Here is a 14,767-nt window from a genome sequence, read left to right on the forward strand (position 1 = left end):
GGAAGGCTGCAACTATAACTTAAAAAGAAACACTAAAATAATGAGTAAAATGTTTATTACAATCACAAAAGTTGGCATTAAAGTTTTTTAGTTTGGTAATCTTGTTTTGATCTTTTGTCTTTAATACAAGTAACGAAAATAGCGATTTTTCCCCCGAAAGTAAATGACAGTTTTTGTTGAGACCGATTAAAAAGCTAAAATGACTCTAAATCTTTTCTGAATTTCACTATAAAATGCTTATTCGTTTCAGGGGGGAAAAAAAACAACAACAAAACAAAACTGTGTTGGGAAATGGGGCTGAGCAGTCTCGTCAATTACTGGTGTTTGTGAGCCGGGAAGGGGTTCGAGCTGCTTGGCTGTCCCTCCAGGTAGGATCCGCTCTGCGGGTTCTGCAGGCTCACCTTTGCAGGTGCGAAATACAACACAGGCTTTTTTCTCGCAGAGAATACGACCTGCCCCTGGAACTGAAACGCGTCCAACAATTTTGCTAGCATAGACAGAAAGAAAGAACGGACGCAAACCATCAAGTATAACTGCCTCTCCTCTCCACATTTTCGGGACCTGATAGCAAACGCGCACAAAATCCGCAAAGGACCGGCCTTGCACCGCTTAAATAGGTGCCTCTCCAGCTCCCTTTCTGCAATGGCTTGGACCGCTCCTTCCGCTTCTCTCCTCTCTACTCTGCAGGTGGCATCACACCGAGTGGCCAAAACCGAGAGACGGGAAAATGGATACAGGTGGGTGTGGCTGCTGAGGCGAGCCCGGGCGAGAGTCGGAGGGCTTCCCAGTCCGCCGCACTAGGGGAGCCACGGAAAAGGTACTTACTTGCAACCTTGCCCTCCGGTGATGCCCATCCAGCCCACCCGCACCACCTGGCCTGCGAGGCGGGCGCGGGCTTCTGGAACGCTTCCCTGCTCCTGGTCTCTCCCCGCGGCGTTCTCTCTGCGGCTCCCTCTTCCTCTCTCTTTTGGCTCCTGTTGCTCCGCGGCGCCTGCAACCACCGGCCGCGGGCACCCAGGCTAGCCCTGCTCCAGCCGGGGAGAGGGTGGGATTCGAAACCAGACACCCGCGGCCAGAGCGCGGGCGACGGCCAGCCCCGACACTGAGCCCCTCCTTCCCCGGCGCGCCCAGACCAGCGGCAGCCCCGCCCCCAGCCCCGGGGCACCAGCGCCGCCGAGTCCCCCGCCGCTCCTTCCTCCCCGCCCTTTCCCCAGCCAGCGCCTCCCGCTGCTCGCGGCGGGCGGGACCCTCTGGGAGCGCCCCGGCGGCCAGGCTGCGGCTTCTCGGCTGTGCGCTTGGAGATGGCAGGGGAGGGGTTCGCGACCTCCCACCCACCCCTACCCCATCGGGTGGGGAGCGCGGGTGTGTGTGGGGTGGGGGTGGGGAGTGTGTCCGTCCAACAGCCCCAAGAGCCCTTCCCTTACCTCACCCCCGCCCCCGTCACCCCTTCCTCCTTTCCTGCTCAGCGCAATCCGCTAACGTTTCCGAGAAGTCACTGAGTGTGGTTTGGGGAGAAGCCGGAGGAGAACTCCAGGCCGAGGAGGTGAGGACCAATGGCAAAGGCCTGACCAGTGTCTCCTGTGCCCCGGGCTCCGAGGACTCACGACCGGGAATCGGTTCCTTCTCAGAGGTTTTGCCCAAGGAGACTGGAGAGAGGTCGCGCAAGACCTATCTCTAGGCTGCGATTTTTCTTTTCTCTTTTTGCAACAGATCGATCGGGTTGCCGAATCTTCTAGGGCGAAAACAAAGCGTTTCCTTTCGAAGGTGGAGTGAGGAGTCAGAGGTTGTTGCGGGGGAGAGGGAGACGTGGGATAGAGGTTGCTTTCCCAGACCTGGACCCGCTCATCTGGATACATCATCAGGCATACAGGTTCCGAGTTTAGAGCTGGGTAGGAACGACTGTGAAAATGAATTTTTTTTTAAAGATTTTTATTTATTTATTTGACAGAGAGAGACACAGCGGGCGAGGGAACACAGGCAGGAGGAGTAAGAGAGGGAGAAGCAAGCTTCCCACTGAGCAAGGAGCCCGATGTGGGGCTCGATCCCAGAATCATCGGATCATGTCCTGAGCCACCCAGGCCCTCCAAAAATGAATCTTTGTAAAAATTTTTGTGTGGGTTTTGTGTGTATGTATGTATGTATGTTTTCTATAGCAGCCTGCTGGGAGGAAAAGTAATGGAAACAAGATTGAATTATTTTTCTCAAAGAGAAACAGGAAATTTCCACCAGAAAGAAAAATAAAAGGGATATGTTGGGGTATGGCGGATTTCTGGATTCAGGCCTTAAAAGAGGGCAAATCACATTGTATAGTGTACAGTATAGTATAAACGTAAGGTGGTGGGCATTTGCATCTATAGTTTATTTGCTGCCACACCTTCTACTGTGGAAATGATACTCAGTGGTAAATACACAGGATTTTTTATGTCCAAGGATTTACCTATCCCTGCTGCTTAACTGAGTTTCTGAGGTTTTCCCTTGGGCATTTACCTTACATTTACATTTGTGACTTGCAAGAAAGCCAGTGCAGGAGGGGAGATTTCTCTTTCACAGGCTCTCCACTCAAGGGTGAACTTGGTCTCTTGGAGATAATCCTCAGTGCCACATCACAGCCAAATCATCTTCTCTTCCTTGATTGGTTGCAGACTTAGAAAGAAGAGTTCAACTGTACTAGGAGTGACGGCTTTTTTTTTTTTTTAATTAGACTTAATCAATGTTGTTTTCTTCTTCTTTTTTCTTTTCTTTTTTTGGCCATATTCAAGTCCCTTCTCAACTAAATTATACAATGCATAGTCACAGAGAAGTAAAATGAGTTCAATCAACCCTCTGTCTTAAAGCTCTCTGACATCTGATCTGGTATCTATCAGGGAATAATCCATATGATGTTCAAAATAAGTCAGAACCACAGGATTTCAAGTCATGTCATTTTTTTTTCCTTAAGAGGATAAATTAGAACACACTTTAGCTGAGTGAGACAACTGAAAAAATGATTAATGCCTCCAAAATGATGAAGTTTATTAATTTAACTAACACGGATTTGATCAACAAATTCCAAAATACTCAAAAGCTTTAGAGAAGCAAATCAAGAACAAACCAAAGTCAATATTATAAAATATAGTGAGTCTATTGGATTTGTTATTCCTAGAGAGGTTGCAAAATGAAGATAAAAATAAATGTAAAATGAATTGATAAATAATGGTACCATATGGAAAGAATTACTATAAAATGTTAGAGTCACCTTCAGTGGTTGTCATATAGCATTACCCAGAAGACATCACTTGGGATAGTGATGGAATATTGGACTGGGTGATCCACTGGCTTAATGAAGTGTAGCAGTTTTTAATAGTGAACAAAAAAGTACTTTGCATCAGTGTGGTAGGAAAGAGATTTGGTGTCCTTCTCCCTCTGCCACTAAGAAAATAATACCATACACCATGTTTTGTCAATGAGTATATATACGGTTGATCTTTGACCAACATAGGCTTGAACTGCATATGTGTACTTATGTACAATTTTTTCAATATATGTATGTTGGAAAATACTTTTGAGATTTGCAACAATTTGAAAAAACTCCCAGATGAGCCACATAGCCTAACAATATTGAATGTTAATATTTGCAATGCTGTATTATGACTATAACTACAATACTGTATGTCATAAAAATGTTATAATGATTCACTCATTAGCAGGTAGACTAGGCTACCTGAAGCTATCACACTGCTGCTGCTTTGTTATCAACGTGTGAATCGTCACACCTATAAATAAAAATGAATTTCTTTTTCACATTATCTCTTCTGTTTTCGATGTCCAGTGTTAGTAATACAGATTCTACTCTAAGAGTTCAGTCACAAGTACGTATTACACTCGATATACCTACATTCTTGTTACGGGTCACCCAAAACAAAACTTCCTCATTCTGGCTGAAGGATCCCTGGAGGGATTTGCCTATGAGCTCACTGGTAAAGCATGGTGTATATTATTCATTATCTTCCCAAGTCTCTTTTACCTTTCAGCCATTTATCCATATCTATTTTATGTATCATTTTTAATCTCCCAAACACTTTGTAATCTGTTGCTTTTCGTCTATGTTGTTTGTATTTTTATTGCCTTTTTTGGCAGCTCTGAGATTTTTGTCTCTGTTTAAACCCACGAAAGAACTATCTGAAACTCTTCATAAAGTATTACACTAAACATATCTGAGAGTTCATCAAACATTAAGTGATGGTGTCACCTGTGTTGTTGAGAGGCTTAAAGGGGAGGCCTGAATTATGGGAGACAGAAAAGATACTGGTTGAACCAGCCAACCACCGGTAAATTCCTAAGGCTGTTCACAAATGATGTTCTATAATTTGGGCACAAAATGTATAATGTGTTGAAATTAACCAATAGTATCTTCCAAAACCAGGATAAGAATAAATATTTATTTTACTTCATGATACCATGGAAATCTACCCTTCTATCTTGGCCATAATTGCCTCTCCAATTGTTAAAGCTTCTATAAAATTTCTGGAGAAGAAAGAAATAGACAGTAATATGAAGACAGTAAATTAAACAGCACAGTACCAGAAGAGTTTGTTTTTTTTCTCATTAAATAGGATTATAATTCTATATTTATCTTCTAGTATCTGCTACTTGGCAATATTCTAACTTGAGTAAAAACAATTATGCTGTCGTGAAAATGAAAGAATAAAGCTACACTTTTTTGTGTATACATAGCTAAAAAGCAGGTTTCAAAAGTCAGGCTTCAAAGTAGGATTAAAAAGAAAGAACTACAATTAAAACAGTGCAATACACAAGGAAGATTATCAGTCATAGGTTGGAATAATAAAAAGATGGACAAAACAATAGCCAAGCTATGGAAAGAGGCCAGGTGTCCATCAACAGATGAATGGATAAAGATGTGGTGTATATATACAATGGGATACTATGCAGCCATCAAAAAACACAAAATCTACCATTTGCAACGACATGGTTGGAACTAGAGGGTATTATGCTAAGTGAAATACGTCAAAGAAAGATAATTATCATATGATCTCTCTGATATGAGGAATTTGACAGGCAGGATGGGGGTGGGGGGAAGGGAAGGGAAAATGAAACAAGATGGGACTGGTGAGGGAAACAAACCATAAGAGACTCTTAATCTCAGGAAACAAACTGAGGGTTGCGGGAGGACCGTGCATAGGAGGGATAGGGTGGTTAGGTGATGGACATTGAGGAGGGTATTGCTATGGTGAGTGCTGTGAACTGTGAACTGTGTAAGACTGACGATTCACAGACCTGTACTCCTGAAACAAATAATACATTATATGTTAATAAATTTTAAAAAAAGAAGATGGACAAATTATGCCGAATGAAACAACGAAAGAAAAATGGTTTCCTAAATGTCTCAGCATTAGAGTATTTGCTCTTCTAAATTGAGATGGTATGAGTTTTTGTGCCAGTAAACTCATGTGAAGAAAAATAAATGTGTTTTTTCTTGCACGTAATAGATGCTCTATAATATACTGATGGGTCATTTATTCATGAAGATTTCCCACTAAGTCAAACAGCCCACCAAAGTCCTTTACCAGAACAGTGCTTTTGCTGATCAGATGCTTTCTATAGAATGCCTTTTCATCAAAACTGCTGTTCCCAAAGTTCTCTTCTTGCAGAAGCCTTGAACTAAACTAGGTTACCCAATATATGAAACATTTGTGTGTAGACACTGAGCAGCATGATACGGGAGACTGATCACTGAGAGAATGGACATAAACAAGGTGAGTCCTGTGATGGTCCCAATTTACCTGAAATTAGTTTCTGGACTGCAAAACAAGAAGGGGGAAATACAAAAAGAGCCCTACAATCTCCCTGAATTGAGAAGATGGAAACTGGAGTTTGAGAGGCTGAAGCAACTAGAATTTGTAGCACAGAGGACCATAGAGAAGAATTCTATGCAGAGATCCACAGAGGAGTGCCCTCAAGTTTTGGTGGATACTGACATGTGGTGGTGTGAGAACCAAGGCCAGGGAATAGAACTAATACCCAAGGCCAGGGAATAGAACTAATACCCAAGGCCAGGGAAAGAACTAATGGAAAATTCTAGGTCACAGAATCCCTAGACCTCACATAGGCTAGAAATAATTTGTGTTTCCCCAGCCAAGGTGGAAAAACCTCATCACAGATGAGATATTGTAGAGTCCTTAGAAGGGCATGGTCTTAGTAATGGGGCTTAGTATTTGTTTTAGATTAAAGTTGTTTGGGGTTTAAAACAGACTTAAAAGGACCCAACTGATTCCAACTTGCTTAAATTCTAGCCAGGATAAAGTCCATCACTTTCTAAGGGACTTAATGATGTAAAATTAACACTGCTAGTATCCAATTTAAAAACTTAACAGGCATGCAGAGAATAGTCAGCAGAAAACTCAGTCAAGAGGAACAGATCCAGAAATGGCAAAGATGAGAGAATTAACAGTTGAGGACGTTAGGTTCCATATTATAAGTGTGCTCTGTATGCTCAAGATCATAGAGAAAAATCTGAACATTATGAGGAGAGAAATAGAAGATATAAAAACAACAGAATGGAACTTCTACATATGAGAAATATGGTATCAGAAATGAAAATTCGCTGTATATAAATGCAATTCTCAGGAGAACAAAGAATACATGTGTATATGCAAAATAGAAAATTCATGATCTCTGTAATCCCAGACTTCATGTGCAACCTTTTTTGACGGGTTGACTACTCTCATTCCAGACTTTAATTTGCCTATATAAATAAATATGTCATTATTATCTGAAACAGTAAAATATTAATGAAATAATTGCCTTGCAGTTATAATAATTCATAGGGAACTGTGATCATCTTTAGCTTTGGATAAGCATTTTAATATATTTACCTAATATATCGCATTTATTAAGTTCACCCTCAAGAATCAGAAATTTTCAGGGCACCTGAGTGGCTCAGAGGGTTGGGCTTCTGCCTTCAGCTCAGGTCATGGTCTCAGGTCATGGTCTCAGGGTCCTGGAATCGAGCCCCACTTTGGGCTCTCTGCTCAGCAGGGAGCCTGCTTCCCCCTCTCTCTCTGCCTGCCTCTCTGCCTACTTGTGATTTCTCTCTCTGTCAAATGAATAAATAAAATCTTAAAAAAAATTAGAATTTTTCTCCCATTAAAGTTATATGAAACAGATTCTGAAGGTAGTTTCAAGAGAGAAATTAAAAATATTTCACCAATAGTGCTAGTGCAATCAAGACATAACTTCCCACGCTATTTTTTTTAAGATTTTATTTATTTATTTGACAGACAGAGATCACAAGTAGGCAAAGAGGCAGGCAGAGAGAGAGGAGGAAGCAGGCTCCCCACTGAGCAGAGAGCCCGATGCAGGGCTCGATCCCAGGACACTGGGATCATGACCTGAGCCGAAGGCAGAGGCTTTAACCCACTGAACCACCCAGGTGCCCCTGCTATTTTAAATGGTATAACAGCTATTTAAATGTATTAATTTCACTATATTTACTGAATTGAAACTTCCATTATGTGACATGAAATGTAGTTTGGAAATATAGGCATCCTTTTTGTTGTTATTTTGACTGCTGTCAAAAATAGAATGTTGACTAATTTGACTGTATAGTTTAGGTTGTGGTAATAACTGAGTTTTGTCAGTAGTAGATATTAAAGAAAAGATGGGGATGGAACATTTGAGAAAGAAGAAACTGTTCAAAACAAACAAAAGACAACATATCTAAAATGGAGTCACCTGTGCTAAGTCCCAGGCTAGCAAACCAAGACTTAATACCTAACTTAATTGCAGTTTCAACCTCTCCCAGAAATATAATCTTAAACTAGTCGATCTGGAATTTCCTGGTCTGCACTAGTGAGTAATCCATCCGATGGACCCAAAGAAATATGAAATCTCTCTCTTTGTCCTGCCCCCTTCGGCCTATAGAGGTCTCCCATTTTGTTTAGCTCCCTTCTGTTTGCTAGATGGGATGCTGTATGATTCATGAATTGTTGGGTAAGGCCAATTTGATCTTTAAATGTACTCGGTTGAATTTTTTTTTTTTTTTAACAAAACAATGGCATAAATATTCTCAGTCTGGGGATCAAAACTTTAGAGAGCTAAAAGAGTGGGAAGACTTGGGGAGGTCTGCAAGATTTCGGTGTTCAAAGGGTTTGGCCTGTATTTGTAAGGCCTTATTTGCCACTTATAGATCCCCACACTCTAAGTACTAAATTTTTTTTTTTAATTCCCAAACTGAAACATTTTATGATGTAGGGTTTTTTGTCAGTTAAGGTTTATCACTGAAATCCCAGATTTTCAAATGATCTGATTACCACTATTGTGGGGGCTTTTTGACATTTAATTTTTTTTTAACCTTGTGTTTTTGGCACTTCAATAAAGACTCAAATTTTTGTAGCTTTGAGGGAAGACACCTCCATTCACCAAAAATTAAAAAGAAAAAGAAAAAAAAAAGAAATCAGGTTTCTTAGAATTTACTTTAGAGTGATGAATAAGTTATGATAAATTATAAATTTGAGGTCTTTTGTAGCAACATCTAAATATGTTAACTATTCCAAGAAAACATTGGTGTTCTTAGAATCATTATTTGAACTGTGGTAAAGACAGGTTGAGTGATAAATGAAATGTATCTTTTTAAACGGTCAGTGTATTTTTACAAAAATTTCAGAAAAATAGTTTTAACTCTTGAAATTATTTTGGTCCTTGCCAGTGAAATTAATGATAACACTTATTGAAGTTTTAATATGTGCCAGAGATTATTTTTTAAAACGTTATGTGTTTAACCCAAATAATCCATACAACAATATTTTGAGGTAGGTGTTATTACCATCCCCTTTTTTTGCAGGTGAAAAAACTAACATGTGAGAGATTAAACAACTTGCCTAAGGCCACAGAGCTAAAATGTGGCAGATCTAAGGTGTCAGCTTAAGTTATCAGGCTCTGGAGCCCATCTGCTTAAGCAATGAGCTATATTACCTCCGTAGCAAGTGGCTAGTCTATGTCTCTCAACATACACATTTGGAAAATACTGGCCAGGCTACATTACAATTATGAATTAAAAATTAAATTTGGTAAATGTAGATGAACAATATAAACATAAGGTAAGTAGGGGCTCCTGGGTGGCTCAGTGGGTTAAGCCTCCGCCTTCAGCTCAAGTCATGATCTCAGGGTCCTGGTATCAAGCCCTGCATCAGGCTGTCTGCTCATCGGGGAGCCCGCTTCCCTCCCCTGCACCACCCCCACCCCCCACCACCCCGCCTGCCTCTCCGCCTACTTGTGATCTCTGTCTGTCAAATAAAAACATAAGGTAAATAAACCTCTCAGTAGTTCATTTATTTGCAATTAAACCTGTTGACTGGAAGCAAGCATGTAGAGAAGTTAAACTTCTTCATAGTATAGTAGAAAGAGGATAGAAGCCATTTCCTAATTTACCAATTGCTACTGTGTCTTTCCATGGGCATGTCTCCTAATCTCTGTGTGTTTTAGTTTTCTCCTGCACAAATGAGAAAGTTTTTACTAAATAACTTTTAGGGTCCTTTCTTCTCTAACCTTTTAGATTTCTTCTATATGAGTATGTGCAAAATTGAAAATTCTTTTACTGAAAAATATAACCTCCAGAAAAAAATATTATTTATGAGCAACATATATTCATGTTTTTTCGATGACTCCCACTTCTGCAAGGTGTTGCCAAAATAGCTAATTAATGTATTTTGATACAAATTAAGAGAAGGAATAAAATGAGATTTAATTGAATAGGAGCCATAGGCTCAAATATGAAGTTATCTTTATAGTGCTGGATTATGACTTTCCTTCGGAGGTACCCTGCACACTGTATACAGTGAATATTAATTTGCATACATAAAGTTCAAAATTGCTTCCTCCTCCCACATTCATTTTTGATAAATGCTGCATCTACTGCCACCTGGTGTTCATAATGTCAAATTTTTTGAGAGTCATCTGAAAACTTTTCACATTATTTTCTTTCTTTTTCCCTTCCTTTCCTTCCTTCCTTCCTTCCTTTCTTTTTCTTTCTTTCTTTCTTTCTTTCTTTCTTTCTTTCTTTCTTTCTCTCTTTCTCTCTTTCTTTCTCTCTTTCTCTCTTTCTCTTTCTCCCTCCCTCTCTCCCCCCTTCCTTCCCGCCTTCCTTCCTTCTTTTTAGATTTACAACAAGATGGAGAGGGAAATACATATTTCTCATATATCGCCAGCCCCCACACATGTATAACCGCCCCCATTATCAGCATCACTCACCAGAAATGGTATCTTTTTTTTTTTTTTTTAACCCAGGAGTGAACCTACATTGTTACATTACCATCACCAGAAATCCATAGTTTACCTTAGAGTTCACTCTTGGTGTTGTACATTCTATGAGTCTGGACAAATGTATAAAATGTATGTCTACTATTATCTATTTGACTTCACCGATCACCGATACCACACTATCTTGGTTACTATAGCTGTATAATAAATTTTGAAGTCAAGTGATGTCAGTCCTCCAACTTTGTTCTCCTTCAGTATTGTGTTGGATAGGGTGCCTGGGTGGCTCAGTTGGTTCAGCGACTGCCTTCATCTCAGGCCGTGATCCCAGAGTCCAGGGATTGAATCCTGCATAGGACTCCCAGCTCCATGGGGAGTCTGCTTCTCCCTCTGACTCTCTCACCTCTCATGTTCTCTCTCACTCTCTCTCTCAAATAAATAAATTTTAAAAAAATCTTTTGAAAAAAATATCATGTTGGATACTCTGGGCCTTTGGCCTTTCCACATAAACTTTAGAATCAGTTTGTAAATATTCATGGAATAATTAGATACAATTTTGACAGATTGCAATGAATCTATGGATCAAGTTGGAAAGAACTGACGTTTTGAGAACCTTGAGCTTTCCTACCCATGAAGAGTGTATCGCTCCATTGATTTAGTTCTTTGATTTTATTCATCTGTTTTGTGTGACTTTTATTCATCTGTTCATGTGTTTTATGAGTTTTCCACCTATGGATCTTGTTATCATTTTCTTTACATGAGAAGCAAAAGAAAAGGTATGTATTGTTGATGTTCAGTTTTAAGACCTATCTCTAGATGAGCAGAAGGGAACCACTTCTGAGTATTTCTAAGAGTGATATGCAAAGAAGGTAGGTGATAGTATCCGTGAGGCACACGTGTTCTTTTAGAAGAGATGTACATATAGCTCTTCAGGAAGGCCCTTTAATTCCAGGGCCTTATTTGTCTTCTAAGGCCTGAACTCATCTTAAAAGTAGATTACTCCTGAGTGTGGCAAGGCTTTAAATAATCCCTAATAGAGTTCTAAACAGATATCAAAGTTGAACATTGCCCCTAGTTTCTCCACTCGATTTTCCTACGTTTGTTGGTCTATACTCTTGAAGGAGAGGAGAAAAAAAAAAATAATGGCAAGAAAAGGAGACATGGGGAGGCATCTGATGATAATAAGCTTTATCCTTTACAATGAAATGCAGAAACATTAACAACGAGGGGCACCTGGGTGGCTAGTTGTTTAAGCATCCGACTCTGGCTCAGGTCATGATCTCAGGTCCTGGGATCAAGCCCGTGGGTTGAGCCCTGCATCAGATCCTATGTTGGGCCTTGCTCTGTGGGAAATCTGTTTCTCCCTCTCCCTATGCCCCTGCCCCTGTTTGTACTCTCTCTCTCTTTCTCTCAAATAAATAAATAAAATTTTAAAACAAAATAAAAGACATTAATAACCAAAGTATTATTTCATAACTTTGTATCTTCTCTTTGGGGTTGGCTTTGAATGGCTTTTTTCCACAATGAGCAAAGAAATCCTAGTATATGTTGACCGAGGAAAAGGTCAATGGCAAATGTTGGGAGATTTGGGGGTCTCTAGAAAAGTAGACACTTTTTATTTTATCTAAGCAAAGGAGAAAGGAAAGAAGAATAGAGCAAATGTTCTCCTTTTTTACTGAGATTTCTTTCCTTCTTTCTTCTTTTTTTTTCTTTTCTTCCTTCTTTATTTCTTCCTTCCCTCTTTCTTATTTCTTCCTTATTTATCTCTTTCTTGGGGGGGGGGTACTTACACCAAAGTCTCTCAAAGTTATTTCTTTCCATCACTATTCCCACTATCTGAGCTTGAATGGCATGAACTTTTTATCTGAGTTATAGAAACAGTCTCCATACCTGCTCTGTCACCCTTCAGCATTACCAACTTGAATCAATTCTCCATGCTCCCTTTTCAGATGATGGTCAAAGGCCCAGGTGTATGCATTGTTATTTCTAGCAGCAAGGCTCTGCTCTTGTGCCTTCCTTCAGTGGAACTTTCTGCTCCAACACCTGTGCTTACCCCACTTCTATCATCCTGCAGATGTCAGATATCACATTCACTAAACCCTGATTGATGAACAAGTATGGGTTAAATTCTACTTCTCCGTGCTTCCATTATCTCCTGAACTTCCCCTTCTCAAATCATTTACCACAGTTTATGGTAATTTTTTGTGTGGGTGTCAGCAAAAGTGGCTCCCCAAAAAGTGATGCTTGAGCTGGATCTAGGCTGTTGTTTATGACTTAGGTGGGTGGGGTTGGTTGGAGGAAGAACACATTCCAGGCAGAGGAAATCTCATGTGCAAAGATAGAAGCCTTTGCACACTGCAGGTAACTTCAGTTTCTGTATAGATGAAGTTCATGTCTTGAATACGCTCTGCTACATTGTCTGGCATTAATCTGGTGGAACAGATTATGAATAGAATAGAATAATTACATTATTCTAAATGTGTTGAAAATATGAATTATTGCCATCATATTTTATTTTGGGAAGCATGATTCTTTTTTAAAAATATGTATTTCTTCAACAACCCTGGGAAGGATGATTTGAAAAATAATGCAGGGGAGAAAAAATAAACACATAAAGAAACTAATGAAGTAAAAATGGAACTGTGTGATCAGAACTGAGAGTTTTATTTTGTTTTAAGTAGAATTGGGAGGAAGTATTTATTGGATTCAGGTAGGAGAGTAGATAGAAGTATTTAGGATAAATCAAAAGGTTTTGACATGGATGATGATGATCTTATTAACAATGTTATCCCTCAAAAAATAATATTGTAAGAAAAATAGATATAATGATGGACGATGATGAATAAAGTTGTTTATATATTGAATTTGAGATCCTGTGACACATCCAAGTGGAAGTGTTTAGGAAGAGAGTTTGATGTGAAGACATCAACATAGTGTTGTCATTAAAAAATTCCAAATAGATATTTAAAACCCATATTTTATTTATATATATATATATACACACATATATATATATATATTTTAAAGATTTTTATTTATTTATTTGACAGACAGAGATCACAAGTAGGCAGAGAGGCAGGCAGAGAGAGAGAGAGAGAGAGGGGAGGAAGCAGGTTTCCTGCTAAGCAAAGAGCCCGATGTGAGGCTCAATCCCAGGACCCTGGGATCATGATCTGAGCCGGAAGGCAGAGGCTTTAACCCACTGAGCCACCCAGGCACCCCTAAAACCCATATTATATATTTTTAAATTATATTTTAACACTGAAGGAATACACACGACATAATCTAAGAATAACATAGTACCTTTAACAGGAAAAAAAAAAAAAAAAACAACCCTGTTCAAGCTTTACACATATATATACAGCTAATTTTATATATATTGCTAATTTTCTAAATTAGAAAGTTACAATTTAATATTACTTGCCAATTGCATTGCATGTAATTATTTTCTTGACTTCTGCTTGTCATTTTAGGGATCCATTTTTGGTAGCACAAGAGAGAAGAGAACAAAGATTTTGGGGTCTCACAGTAACTTGCAGCAGTGCGGTGTGTTACCCATCCCCCTTCAGGAACAATGGCCTCATTCCATAAGTCAGAGGGAGTATTCTCTGATTCCTCTATCTCAGAAGAAAGTCTGTATTGCAGAAGAGTATGGAGAAAATTGCAGTCAATTGCTCTATATTATACTGTTCTGGGGAAACCATAGGAATCTGAAGCAATATTTCTGACTTGGCCTTGGAAGTTGAAGAATAAAAAGGTTAGAGGGGGCATCTAGGTGTCTCAGTGGGTTAAAGCCTCTGCCTTCGGATCGGGTCATGATCCCAGGGTTCTGGGATCTAGCCCCACATTGGGCTTTCTGCTCAGCAGGGAGCCTGCTTCCTCCTCTCTCTCTCTGCCTGCCTCTTTGCCTACTTGTGATCTCTGTCTGTCAAATAACTAAATAAAATTTTTAAAAAAGAAAAAAGGTTACAGGTCTGGAAATGAATGGGCTAATTGTTAGAGCTGTGAGGGCTATGGAGACTGCAGAGCCCTCCGAACCAGGGAGATGGCTGCCTGCTTAGAAGCTGTCAGCTGGGTGCACTGAGCAGGGACATGGAGAAATCCGAACTTGAGAACAGGTGAAAACTCCTCATGGACTTGTACCAACCATGGCCAGTGCTGACAGCCTCTTGTCTGGAGATAGACTCTGCAGTAGGATAAAAACACAGAGTTCACCCCAAATCAAATGATGCACAAAAGATCTGGACTTAATAAGTACAGATAGCTTGAACGCCAGATGCTTGTCAGAGAATTTATTACATTCTTTGCTTCAATACCATTGTTGAAAGAAAGCAGATGTTGTCTGAAGATTCAACCATGCGGATGTATTTCTGATTATGGACACCCCCCAAAAATATATATCGGAGCCACGCCATCAGTGAACTGTAAACTGGTACCCAATTGAGGCAAATTGTTTTCCTGACCTCTTAGGCCATTAACCTGCATTAAGGGATACTATCATAAGCACCAGCCTCAT

General features: G+C 39.9%; 1 protein-coding gene across 1 annotated transcript in view; it reads right to left on the reverse strand.

Moving 5' to 3' along the window:
- The window catches only part of LOC125095498 (sodium channel protein type 3 subunit alpha), a 1,188,574-nt gene extending 1,187,507 nt beyond the window's left edge, over positions 1-1,067 (reverse strand). Inside the window, exon 1 of the mRNA XM_047721990.1 lies at positions 826-1,067. The gene's annotated coding sequence lies outside the window, so the exon portion shown is untranslated. The remainder of the gene's footprint in view (positions 1-825) is intronic.
- Positions 1,068-14,767: the final 13,700 nt, after the last annotated feature.

Source organism: Lutra lutra, chromosome 3 (genome assembly GCF_902655055.1).
Source record: "Lutra lutra chromosome 3, mLutLut1.2, whole genome shotgun sequence".
In the NCBI taxonomy this organism is placed as follows: Eukaryota; Metazoa; Chordata; class Mammalia; order Carnivora; family Mustelidae; genus Lutra; species Lutra lutra.